At 57.4% G+C, this 12,507-nt stretch overlaps 1 protein-coding gene across 27 annotated transcripts in view; it reads left to right on the top strand.

Annotated features, from left to right (window-relative positions):
• The first annotated feature begins 321 nt into the window (after nucleotides 1-321).
• Nucleotides 322-12,507, top strand: part of NFASC (neurofascin) — a 118,805-nt gene continuing 106,619 nt past the window's right edge. For 7 of the 27 annotated variants that reach the window (XM_068159677.1, XM_068159671.1, XM_068159675.1 and 4 more), the window contains exon 1: nucleotides 802-1,046. The gene's annotated coding sequence lies outside the window, so the exon portion shown is untranslated. Of the gene's footprint in view, nucleotides 403-794; nucleotides 1,047-12,507 lie in introns of those variants that run through there. The other 20 variants (XM_068159692.1, XM_068159684.1, XM_068159682.1 and 17 more) reach the window with 9 other exon arrangements.

The following is a 12,507-nucleotide window of genomic DNA, read 5'->3' as shown; positions in this document are numbered from 1 at the left end:
CCAGACCTGTCCTGACTCGGTGGAGAAACTCTCGAGATGAGTTTCAGCTGCTGGGACTCTCCTGGGTTGTGTTTCCTCCCCCCAAGTTTGGGCTTTTACTTTCAGAGGCTGCTCAGCTGGGAGGGCAGCTCCAGGGCAGGGCGGTGGCAGCTGCTAATTAACGGCACCGCTAATGAGCTCCTCCCCTTGTCTTGCCCTCCCCATTCTCCCCCTCCAGCCCTTCCTCTCTGCCTCCTCCCGGGGCGCACTCTCCATCCCTCCCTCCTTCCATCCTTCCATCCCTTCCTCTCTTCCTCCCTCCCTCCCTCTCGGGAGCGCGCAGTGCGGCGCGGCCGCGCCCGGGAGCGCGCAGTGCGGCTCGGCGAGTCCCGGCTGCAGAGAGCCCCGGAGCTCCCGGATCAGGTAAGCAGGGCTGGCAGGGGGCACAACGGCACCGGGGCCGCGACCGGGGCTGGGTGCTCGGGTGGGGTCTGGCCGCGACAACCCTAAGCCACAGCTGGGGATACCTGGGGGGGGGACACACGGACGACAGGAACTGGCCACGCACCCCCTTGGTGGGTTTGGGACCCCATTGCCTGCGGGGCTGCCTCTTTTCTCCTCTCTCCCCCCATCACCGTGCCCAGTTTTTGCCTCCCCGGGAGGAGCCGTATGCAGGGGGAGCTGGGTACCAGGCTGGGGCATGTGATGGGATTTTTGCTCTTACGTCACGGCATCGTGTCCACGCGTGTGATAAAATCCTGATGTGTCAGCCCGGGAGGGTGGGAGCGGGAAGGGCAGCGTAAGGGGAGCGCAGCCCCCGGAGAGACCTTCGTGCGGCAGGGCAGCGTTTGCTCCTCACCAGCTCCCGGGGAGCTTGCTCTGCCTGGGGGCTGCGTCCTGCTTCTTCCCTCGCGTGTTTTGGGGGTGAATCCGTGCTCTCCTTCCGAGCCGCCCTGGGCTGGCGAAATCCATCCGCTGGCCTCCCGGGTGAGGCCTCTTCGGGAACCACCCCGGGAGGCGATGCGGCGTCGGCTGGAGCTGGACCTGGACCTCGCCGGGGAGCAGCGGTTAGTGGCGGCCGCGTTTGGAACCTGCCTGCTCGGGCTGTGCCTGCAGAGCAGCTCCCTGCTATCGATCAGGCTTCTGGAGGTGGGGAAAGTGCTGAATCATTTGTCCTCCCAGCCGCACGGATGGTTCAGCTCTTCCCCGGCTCCAGCAGATGCTCCGAAATGGGCTGCAGGGGATGAAGGCAACGCTGCCCCCCGCGCGGGGCCGGGGCCGGGGTGGGAGTCCTGCAGGCCTGGCACAGAGCTGCTGCTCGGCTGCAGCACAGAGCAGGATCTTCTTCTGTGGCCTTAGTTGCTCCTTGGAGGACAGGGAGCGGGGAAGGTGCGCTCTGGCACGGTGGTGAGGCCTCTGGGCAGGGTGCTGTGGGGACGCAGAGGGCTTACGGAGGGGCTGGGGGGAGGATTCCTCTGGCAAATGCTCTCCCTGCTCCAAGTGGGGAAGGTTTGTGGGGCTGGCTGCTGGGGGAGGCTTCTCTGTTTCCTGCTGAATGCTGTCTTTGAGATTCTTTGTCAAGGTCAGCTCCTTGGAGTAGCGTGTGGGCTCTGGAACACTTCTGAAAGTCAAGCAGGGATGCTTCTGTCTGCTCTCTGAGCGAGAGGCAGCGCAGGGGGGGTGATGGTAGTGGTGGTGGAGGAAGGGGGGGACGTGTGTGTTGCCAAACCCCCCTGGAATCCTGCAAGACAGAGCAGAGGCCTGGCTGGTTTAAGATGGATACTGTGGGCTGCCAGGGTTTCCGGGGTGCTGCTGGCAGATGCTGAGGACAAAAGCAGGACTCCAGTGGCTCCTCCTGAGCTGCTGACCCCTTCTTTGTCACCTGCGCTCCTGGGAGGCATCTCCCCTCTGGCAGGCAGCAAATCTGATGGGCAGCAGGAGTGCTTTGTCCTCACTAAACTTCCCTGCGTGGCCCAGCCTGAAAGATGAAGCTGCTCAAATTCAGCCTCACGTTCTCCCTGTTTAACAGCTCCAAGGCTGAGCCCTCGCTGACTCCTCTCTTTTTTTGTGTGTGTCTCTCTCCCTGTGTGTAGCTGTAATGCAAGCACCACATAAATAATGCATGGAGGTCTTCTCAGCTGACCAAGGGAAGGGCTCAAGTTGTTAAATTTGAAAGTGGACTTTGGTTACTGTGGCTGAGACCTGGGGACTGCCTTTGTCTTGCTTCAGCTCAGGTAGTGCTTGGCTGTTGGAACGACCAAAGCTCCACCAGCGCCTTCGGGGGCTCCTGCTGCGTCCTGAGCGGTGCTGTGTCCTGAGTGGTGCTGCCTTGGGGCTGGGGCTTTGGGGATCTGATTTGTCTTTAAACCAAGCCACTCAATCCAATCATCTCCTGCTCACAGCTAATGATGAAATGGAAAACATCCCAAGCTGCTCTCAGAGGGTTTTAATTCAGGATGAATTATTTGCTGAGCTGTGATCTAATTGTCTTCGTGGGTCTTGGGTATAAAATCGATGCTGCTGCTGCTGCTGCTGGCAAAGTGCCACCACAAAGGCTTTCTGCAGTGCACAGGCAGCAGAGGTGGTCAAATGTCTTTAATCAGAGAGTTGTTTAAGCTGGGGAAGGGGGGGGGGAAAGAACTTTAAGATCATCAAATGTGAGCAATGAGGTGGTCTTCAGATCTGTGCTCCTGCTGGCTGCACAGGAGGAGTCCACTGCCCTGTGTGCAGGTCTCCAAGGAGGACATTCAGAGGGTCTTGGGTCTCAAAGGAGGACATTCAGAGGGTCTTGGGCCAGCTGCTGGGTGCTCCAGCCCATGTGTGGTGAGCAGGGAAGGTGCTGAGCTCAGGTGTGAATGGTTAAGGGTCAGTATTGTGCTGGGGACTGGGCTGCAGCAGAAGTGGGAAGCTGCAAAGGCAGCCCCCGGCAGCCGCTGGCGTCGCCGGCGGTCAGGAGGGAAGGGAAAAGGGACAGGAGGCAAAGGGACCTTTGTTGGTGCTTGGGCCAGGCTGGTGGGAAATGGTGCAGGAATGGCTTTCCAAGCAGTTCAGCTTCCCACTGAAAGGGATTTCTGCTTCCAGCACTCTGTCTGGGGCCCAGAGGGGTGACCTGGTGTCCTTGGAGGAAGGGTGGCTGAGGGAAGCATTCATGGGGACCAAGAACCTTGCCAGGCTTGGAACCTCTACCCTTTCCCATCAGCTCTTTAACCCTGCTTAGCAGGAATGAGGCAGCTGTGGGGTGTCTCTAACAAACTCCCTGGATAGCCATCAGTGTTGCTAGAAGTGGAGCCTTCCTGGGCAGAGGAAGAGGCTTCTGCAGGGTCACCCAGAGCTCCAGAAGGGGTTGGCTCTGTCTTGTTCTCGGTGTGCTCTGGCGAGGAGGAGCCCAGAAGTGAAAGGTTTGCAATGCAGATGGAGGGAATCTGTGGAACTTAATCAGCCAGGTTTCCCAGGACACTTCTGCAGCTCTGATGTTATCTCTGAGCCTTCAGCAGCAGCTGCTGGGTTTCTTCCTCCTCCTTCCTGAAGCAGCCTCTGTGTGTGCTTTGGCTTTGCTGGGGGGGTTTGACTTAGTTGTCTGTGCAGCATCAGGCTCTCAAATCTCATCAGCACTTAACCTTCTACACAGATGAACCTTGAGTGCTAAAGGCAGGGCTGCTTCATTTATGCTGTGACAGGACCTCAGGGAGAGGTGAGGCTTCTGCACAGTCGTGAAGCTTCTTCAGGTGAAAGAAAACTGCAGCTGAGTGATGAGGATTGAACCCACCCCAGCTGCTGGCACTGAATGTCTCTGAGCCACGCAGAGAAAATCAGTCTGTGGGGTTTGTTTTCACCTGGATTTGAGTCCTGTGGCCAGTTCTGGGCTCCTCAGTTTAGGAAGGAGGTTGAGCTGCTGGAAGGTGTCCAGGGAAGGGCAGGAAAGCTGGGGAGGGGTCTGGGGCACAGCCCTGGGAGGAGAGGCTGAGGGAGCTGGGGTTGCTTAGCCTGCAGAAGAGGAGGCTCAGGGGAGACCTTCTTGCTCTCTCCAACTCCCTGAAGGGAGGTTGTAGCCAGGTGGGGGTTGGTCTCTTCTCCCAGGCACCCAGCACCAGAACAAGAGGACACAGTCTCAAGCTGTGCCAGAGGAGGTTTAGGCTGGGGGTGAGGAGAAAGTTCTTCCCAGCAAGAGAGATTGGCCACTGGGATGTGCTGCCCAGGGAGGTGGTGGAGTCCCCATCCCTGGGGGTGTTGAAGAGGGGATTGGACGTGGCACTTGGAGCCATGGTTTAGTTAGTCAGGAGGTGTTGGGTGAGAGGTTGGACTTGATCTCTGAGGTCTTTTCCAACCTTACTGATTCCACCATTCTGAATGCCAAACCTGGGAGGAGACTTAGAGACCTACCCTCTGCTGCTTCCCCTTGGAGACTTAGAGACCTACCCTTTGCTGCTTCCCCTTGGAGACTTAGAGACCTACCCTCTGCTGCTTCCCCTTGGAGACTTAGAGACCTACCCTCTGCTGCTTCCCCTTGGCATCTCTGTTGCTCCTTGGGTTTAGTTTGCCCTTCTCCCGGTGTTGCCTCCTATCTTAAAGGCAGGAGGGCAGCTCCAAGCCAAGCCTGTGTTCAATTACAGTGTTGGAGAGGCTCTGGCAAATCTTGTCAGAGAGGTCTAGCTCGTCTGCCTGCCCTGGGGGTAGCTGCTTTCAAAAGCCATTTCCCTGATCTTAAATGCTGGCTGACTTCTGCTCTCTCTCTTTGCCTTTCCTCCCACTGAAGCAGGCCATCCCTTCATCCTTTTACCTTTGCTCTCCAGGATAATTGTTGCATAATCTCAGAGATCCAGCTCTGAATGAACTTGCTTCAAGTTGTTGTTATGCTAAATAACCCTCCTCCTTTCCCACCCCCCCTTTTCCCCCCTCCCTTCCTGTTTAAATCCAGAGCTGAATGAAACCATGCTGTGTTATTATGGATTAAAACAGAGGAGGATTTAAACCTCAGCCCTGCTTACAGGGATCACCATTCCCAGTTAATGAGATAGGAGGGGAAGGATTAACAGCTGAGCAAATAGAGATGGGTTTGCTTGGCTGAACCAGGTAGAAGTTCCTAAGGATGCTCTGGGAGGGGCAAGGCTCTGCTCTGCCTCTTTAGCTCCCCTGCTCTGTCCCTTTAGCTCCCCTCCTCTCAGAGTCCTTTAGGATCTCCCCCTGGAATGGACTGCCCGGGGAGGTGGTGCAGTTGCTGTCCCTGGAGGGAAGCTTGGATGTCAGTGGGGTGGTGTTAGCTCCTAGGCTGCACTTGATGGTCCCAGAGGTCTCCTCCAGCCTCAATACTTCTGTGATTCTGTCCCTGATGATGCCTGGGTCCTGTTACCCTCACTGGAGGAATGCAGCTCAGAGCAGCCCAAGGGCACAGGAGAGCAGAGCGCCGTGCCCTGGCTGCAGGCAGAGCTGGGCAGAGGACAGGGTGCAGGCCCTGGGGACAGGGACTGGAGATTTGCCTTTGTGGAAGGTTTGAGCCATGGTGTCCCAGCACTGTCTCTTTCTTAAAGGCACAGCCTCAAACGGTCACAGTCTTCAACAAGCAGCACCTGGAAAGCTGCTTCTGGTGTCACTTTGCCTCTGCTACTCACCCAAGCCTAAAGTGAAGTCTGCTCGTGCCTGAGGCTGGCAGGGAAGTGTCAGCACTGGGAAGAGGCTGCCTTGTGCAGGCAAGGGTCAACCTCAAGCGGTGATGGGCAGCTCCCAGTCACTTGAGTGGGATCTGAGAGGCTTTAATAACCTCATAGAGCCTGGGCAGGCCAGGGTGGACTCGCCTCCTGCCAGCCCTGCCTCAGTGGGCACTGCTGGCCCCTGTCCTAGGCAGCAAATCACCTGATGGTCACAGCATGACGTAGGTAGAGCTGACAAATACCTGGCGTGGGCTGTCCTGGAGGCTGCTCTCCCCTCTTGGGAAGCCATTGCTGAGCCTCACAGATGGCTGAAGGGAGCACACCCCAGAGGCTTGGTGCAAGGTGAACCTGGAGGCTCATTGGAATTCCTGGCAGGTCTCCTTCTACTGCTTTGTGCCTCCTTGGGAGCAGATTTTGCTGCCTCCCAGCAGGGAGACTGCTGGGTTCCTGCAGACCTCCGAGGTCACAGCAAGTGTGACACTGTCTCACTGTCAGCCTGCGTATCCTGCTCCCCCTGAAATGCCCTGGCACAGATGGGCAAGGCTGGCAACTGCAGCGGGAGCTGTGAGGGAGGAAGGACTCTCCCTGAATCTGCAGGGAACGTGGTGGAGTCGCTTCCTGCTAGGAAATGTTTGCTGTTCCCGGGGGACTCCGTTACCCTCGGGAAGCTCCAGGGTGAAAGAAATCGCAGAACCTCTAAACCCGAGGTGAGCACCGCAGGCACTGACCTGCTGCTCATATCCACCCCCTGGCAATTTCAGGCCTTATCCTCTCCTCCTATCCCCTGCTACAAGGGAGAGGTCCCTCTTGCCGGGTCCCCTCTTGCCGGGTCCCCTCTTGCCGGGTCCCCTCTTGCCGGGTCCCCTCTTGCCGGGTCCCCTCTTGCCCGGGCCCCTCTTGCCCGGTCCCCTCTTGCCGGGTCCCCTCTTGCCCGGTCCCCTCTTGCCCGGGCGCCCCGGCCGCTCTCCAGGGTGCTGAACCGGGACCCCCGCCCCGTGGATCCCGCGCTGTGGATCCTCCTGCTGCTCCTCCTGACTTTGGGAGGGAGAAGGTATAGCAGACATGGGGTGAAACAGGAGGCTGCAAGTGAGGGGAAATCTATCCCCACTCCTCTTCCAGCATGGCTGCCAAGCAGATAGGTGACCCAGAGAGGCAGGATGCTCTTCCACTCCTCTTCCAGCATGGTTGTGAAGCAGATAGGTGACCCAGAGAGGCAGGATGGTCTCTCACTCCTCTTCCAGCATGGATGCCAAGCAGATAGGTGACCCAGAGAGGCCCCAGAGAGGCAGGATGCTCTCCCACTCCTCTTAGAGCATGGCTGCCAAGCAGATAGGTGACCCAGAGAGGCAGGATGGTCTCTCACTCCTCTTTCAGCACTGTTGCCAAGCAGACAGGTGACCCAGAGAGGCCCCAGAGAGGCAGGATGCTCTCCCACTCCTCTTAGAGCATGGCTGCCAAGCAGATAGGTGACCCAGAGAGGCCCCAGAGAGGCAGGATGCTCTCCCACTCCTCTTCCAGCACTGTTGCCAAGCAGATAGGTGACCCAGAGAAGCTGGATGGTCTCCATCCTCGTTGGATAGGTGCTTTAGAGACCTGCCTGGATAAAGCCCTGGACAGCCTGGTCTGACCTTCCAGCTGATCCTGCTTTCAGCTGATGGCTGGGCCGAGTGACCTGCTGTGGTCCCTTCCAAACAGAATTGTTTTGTGATCCTATTACCTTCAGGGTTTTCCCTAGCAAGAGGCAGAACAAATCTGCTCCCTCCCTGCCTCTCTTTGAGAGCCTTCTCTCCTGTCTGGAGGTTGATTGCTCAGCCTCAGGTTGCTGCCAGGCAGCTTTTAGTGGACGTTCACCACATCTTTTATTGGCTGTTCACAGCAGCTGTTATTGGCTATTCACACAGCCTGGGGGCAGGAGGGAGGGAAAGAAATGGACTGGATGTGAGGAAGAAGTTCTTCCTCAGGAGAAGAAGCTGGAACTGGATGATCCTTGTGGTCCCTTCCAACCCTGACTGATTCTATGATACTAAGCATGGCTGGGGAGTGAGATCCTGGCTGCTTTTTCACTTCTCCCATCACAGAATCACCAAGGTTGGAAGAGACCTCAAAGGTCATTGATTCCAACCTGTCACCACAGACCTCATGACTAAACCATGGAGGAGACCTAATTGTGGCCTTCCAGTACCTGCAGGGGGCTCCAAGAAAGCTGGGGAGGGACTTTTGAGGGTGTCAGGGAGGGATAGGACTGGGGGGGATGGAGCAGAACTAGAAATGGGGAGATTGAGATTGGATGTGAGGAAGAAGTTGTTCCCCAGGAGGGTGGTGAGAGCCTGGCACAGGCTGCCCAGGGAGGTGGTGGAAGCCTCCTGCCTGGAGGTGTTTGCAGCCAGGCTGGAGGTGGCTGTGAGCAACCTGCTGTGGTGTGAGGTGTCCCTGCCCATGGCAGGGGGGTTGGAGCTGGCTGAGCCTTGAGCTCCCTTCCAGCCCTGACCATTCTGTGGCTGATTCCATGAAATGACAACACCTCCTCCTCAGCCAGCAAAGTGAAAAGGTGAAGCCCAGCCCTGCCTCTTGCTCCCAGAAGCTTCCCACAGTCTGCTCTGTTCATGGGGAGCTGCCTGTGCCGTGGTGTGTGAGTGGTGGCAAGTGTCACTCCTCTTCTGCAAGCTGTTTAGATGATTGGAGCTTGGGGCCAGCCTGCATCTTGCTCCACAGGCTCTGAGGAGTCCCACAGCAGGGTATGGTACCACCAGCCACCTCCTGCTCAGTTACAGAGCCCTGCTTGTGATAGCTGAGAGAGCTCCTAGCATGCCCAAGAGCCCAGCGTGGCTCTGCACTTGATAAAGACACATCTGTGAGCTGAGCTGTGCCCTGCTCGAGTTAGGGGCACAGAAAGAGCCTCTCTTTCTTGCTGTCACTTAAATGGTGTCAGGACTCGTGAAATCTTGCTTTCAGCTTCCTACCAGACCCAGCAACAAAGCCTGGCTTGTTGCAAGCTCATTGGTGTCTGTTCAAGCCCCTCTGACGTGTTCACAGATGTGTGCAGGCAAGTGGGAGGGAGGAGGGAAGGAGAGAACTGAGGCTTTGTAGCCATGCACGTGTGACAGCATGCATGGGACCCCTGCAGCTCCCCTCAGCCCAGCCCTCCCTTCATGACACCTCTGGCATGCCTCACACCATGCCTTGGCACTTGTCTCCAGCAGGCTGGCTGGAGCTGGGTTGCAGCCCTTAGAGCAGTTCTTCCCCATGAGAGTGGTGAAGCCCTGGCATGGGTTGGCCAGGGAGGTGGTTGAGGCCCCAGCCCTGGAGGTGTTTAAGCCCAGGCTGGATGAGGCTCTGGCCAGGCTGATCTAGTGTGGGGTGTCCCTGCCCATGGCAGGGGGGTTGAAACTGGATGATCCTTGGGGTCCCTTCCAACCCTGACTGATACTAGGATACTAAGCATGGCTGGGGAGTGAGATCCTGGCTGTTTTTTCACTTCTCCCATCACAGAATCACCAAGGTTGGAAGAGACCTCAAAGATCATCAAGTCCAACCTGTCACCACAGACCTCATGACTAAACCATGGAGGAGACCTCATTGTGGCCTTCCAGTACCTGCAGGGGGCTACAAGAAAGCTGGGGAGGGACTTCTGAGGCTGTCAGGGAGGGATAGGACTGGGGGGAATGGAGCAGAACTAGAAGTGGGGAGATTCAGATTGGCTGTGAGGAAGAAGTTGTTCCCCAGGAGGGTGGTGAGAGCCTGGCACAGGTTGCCCAGGGAGGTGGTGGAAGCCTCCTGCCTGGAGGTGTTTGCAGCCAGGCTGGAGGTGGCTGTGAGCAACCTGCTGTGGTGTGAGGTGTCCCTGGCCATGGCAGGGGGTTGGGACTGGCTGAGCCTTGAGCTCCCTTCCAGCCCTGCCAGCTCTGTGCTGCTTCAGGAGTGTGGCCGGGTGGGGATCCAATGTGCTCTGCAGTGAAGCTCTGCTCAGGAGTGTGCACTGAGGACAGGCCCTTGAGAACCACAGCAAATCAGCTTCAGCTGAGGATCCCTTTGCCTTCTCCCTCTCCCTCCAGAAAAGCTGGGTTCTGACATGGAGCACCTCGAGTCTGAGCTTTGTGTCACAGCTCAGTGCCCCCTGCCTCGTGGCCAGGGGTGGCCGAAGCTCTGGGCTGGGTTAGTTTGTGCAGCCTGCCTGGGCTGCGCTCCTCAGCAGGTCAATATCCATCCAGCAGAGGTGTCCTTCACAATGCTGTGTCCTGTGTCACAGCCTGCCAGCTCTTCTTGACAGCTCTGGCATCCAGATGCCAGGGCCCACAGGGATTCCTTTCCCAGCCACAGCAGCAGCTGGGTCCCTGGCCGTGCGGTTCGGGGTTGACTTCCTCTGGCTGCTCCTGGCCATGGTGACAGCTGTGAGGCCAATCTGGCTCGAGCCCAGCAGAGCAGGGTTCTGTCTGATGTTGTGTTTCATAGCATCAGAGCATCAATAAGGTTGGAAAAGACCTCAGAGATCATCAAGTCCAACCTATCAGCCAACACCTCCTGGCTAACTAAACCATGGCACCAAGTGCCACATCCAATCCCCTCTTGAACACCTCCAGGGATGGGGACTCCACCACCTCCCTGGGCAGCACATCCCAATGGCCACTAACTTCATGGGCTCCAGCAGCCTTGCCTGCCTTGTCACTTTATCCTTGCTCTCCAAAACAGATCAACCTTTATGGAGAGGTTTGCAGTTGGAGGTGGGCCTGGCTCCTGAGTGCCAGGGCCTGGCTCCTGAGTGCCAGGGCCTGGCTCCTGAGTGCCAGGGCCTGGCTCCTGAGTGCCAGGGCCTGGCTCCTGAGTGCCAGGGCCTGAGCTGGTTGGCCAGCCTGTGCTTTCCACATGTCCCTGGCAGGCTTTCCACCCTGGAGATCGCTGTTTGCTCAGCTGCAGTGCTTCCTGCTGCCCCTTACTTGCTTTGCAAGACAACCCAATGGGAGTGATGGTTGTGGCCCTAGCACGGCCCTGGCCCACGATGCAAGCTGCTGCACTTAGAAGACAACTTGATCACCATCAAGAGAGGAGTTAGGGACTTGTAGAAGGATAAACACCTCTCTGGCTGCACTGCTTGCATTGAGTGCTGGAGAGAGAGCTTGCTTCAGCTCAGCAGGGTGACCAGGACTGGCACTTTGGGACAGGAATTGGCACTTCTCTGGGGATTTAATCCACTGAGTCTCAGCTCTCTCTGTGGCATCCACTTGTTCCCAAGCACCTGGGAATCCACTTGATGCTTCTAGATGCTTCCCCAGGAGCAGGTTGATGATGGCAGTTAGAGAACACTGACAGCACAGTCCTCCAGTGGGAACCAAACTCCCCATAGCCCTGTGGGGCAGGGTTGGGGTTGGGAGGGAAGGACAGGAGCTCCCTGTTGAAGGGACCAGGCAAAGCCTGAGACTGGATTTTACAGGAGAGTATTGTCCCTTGGCCTGAGCAAACATGTAATTAACAATGAGGCTCTACAAGGCAGCTAATTGCATCGCCAAATGTCAGCTTGTCAGCTCCTGTTTAGCCTCCCTTCAGTCTGGGCTTTGCCAGAGCAGTGTCTGGGTTTAAATGGCATTTCCCTCTCCTGGCACCAGGGAAAGATCTTCTCCTCCCCCTGCCCTCAGAAATCCCAGCTAGCCCAGCTCCTCATTTGCCTCACCTCAGATGTGGTCTCACTTGTCAGAGAGTGATCTCAAGCCAGGGGGTTAGACTAAAAGCAATCAAAGGAGGAAAGCCTTGAGGAGGGGAGGAAAAAAGAGGAGTCTGTCCTGCAGGCTGCAAGGGGCTTGCACTCCATCAGCTGCCTGAGAAAGGCTTTGCAGGCACCTTCCCCTTGCTGCAGTCGCTGATAGCACAGTGGGAGAAGGCTGCCAGCTGCCCTGGGCTCCACAGCCTGGCTGCTGGCACCCATGGAGATGGCTCCATGGGGACTGCCCTCAGGTGTGCTTTGTGAGGTAGGCTTCCCTGTGCCAGTGCCAGGGTGGGAGCTGGCAGCGTGTGGACAGCCAGAGACACCTTGGGTGGGAAGAAAACTGTGCCACAGCGCTGGGAGATGGCTGAACAGCTCTGAGCTCCGCTGCTGGCCCTCTGAGCAGCAGCACAGGCTCCTGCAGCTGCCTCCAGCTAAGGTGAAGGAGAGCTCTGAGCTGCTTTGAGCCTTGCTGGGTACCAGGATTGAAGCTGGCAGGCAGGAAGCCTTTGGAGGAAACTTCTCCCAGCACAGTGAGTGGGGAAGAAGGGAAGGAGAAGCTCTGAAGTTTTGTCTGAGGTCTTGGTCTGCAGGTGCAGGATATTCCTCTGTGGAGAAGGCTGAAGTGTGACTGCAGGCAGGAGATGGGCAAGCAGCATGAGGACATCTAAGCTCCCCCATCCCTCCTCCAGCCAGGGTGAGGAGCCCCTCAAGAGCCTCCCCACGCCAGTGAGCTGGCTCAGCTGTGTTTCTGGGTTCCAGCTGTGGAGATGCTGTAGGAAATAGAGAATGGTAGGCAGTGGAAGGCACCTCTGGAGATCATCAAGCCCAACCCCACTGCCAGAGCGAGCTGCAGAGCATGGCAGCCAGGTGGCTTTGGAATGACTCCAGAGAAGGAGATTCCACCACCCCTCTGGGCAGCCTGCTCCAGGGCTCCAGCAGCCTTCAGTTAAAGAAGTTCCTCCTCCTGTTCAGATGGAACTTCCTGTGTTCAAGTTTGTGCTCATTGCCCCTTGTCCCTGGGCACCACTGACCAAAGCCTGGCCCCATCCTCCTGCCAGCCAGCCTTGAAGTATTGATCAGCATTGGTCTTCTGCAGGCTGGGAAGCCCCAGGTCCTTCAGCCTGTCTTCACAAAGGAGATGTCCCAGACCCCTCAGCATCTTTGCTGTACCCTCTCCAGCAGCTCCTG

This window comes from Melanerpes formicivorus, unplaced genomic scaffold (genome assembly GCF_026170545.1).
Source record: "Melanerpes formicivorus ecotype bairdi unplaced genomic scaffold, bMelFor1.0.p_v2 SCAF_46, whole genome shotgun sequence".
In the NCBI taxonomy this organism is placed as follows: Eukaryota; Metazoa; Chordata; class Aves; order Piciformes; family Picidae; genus Melanerpes; species Melanerpes formicivorus.
This window is presented reverse-complemented; position numbering and strand designations above follow the sequence as displayed.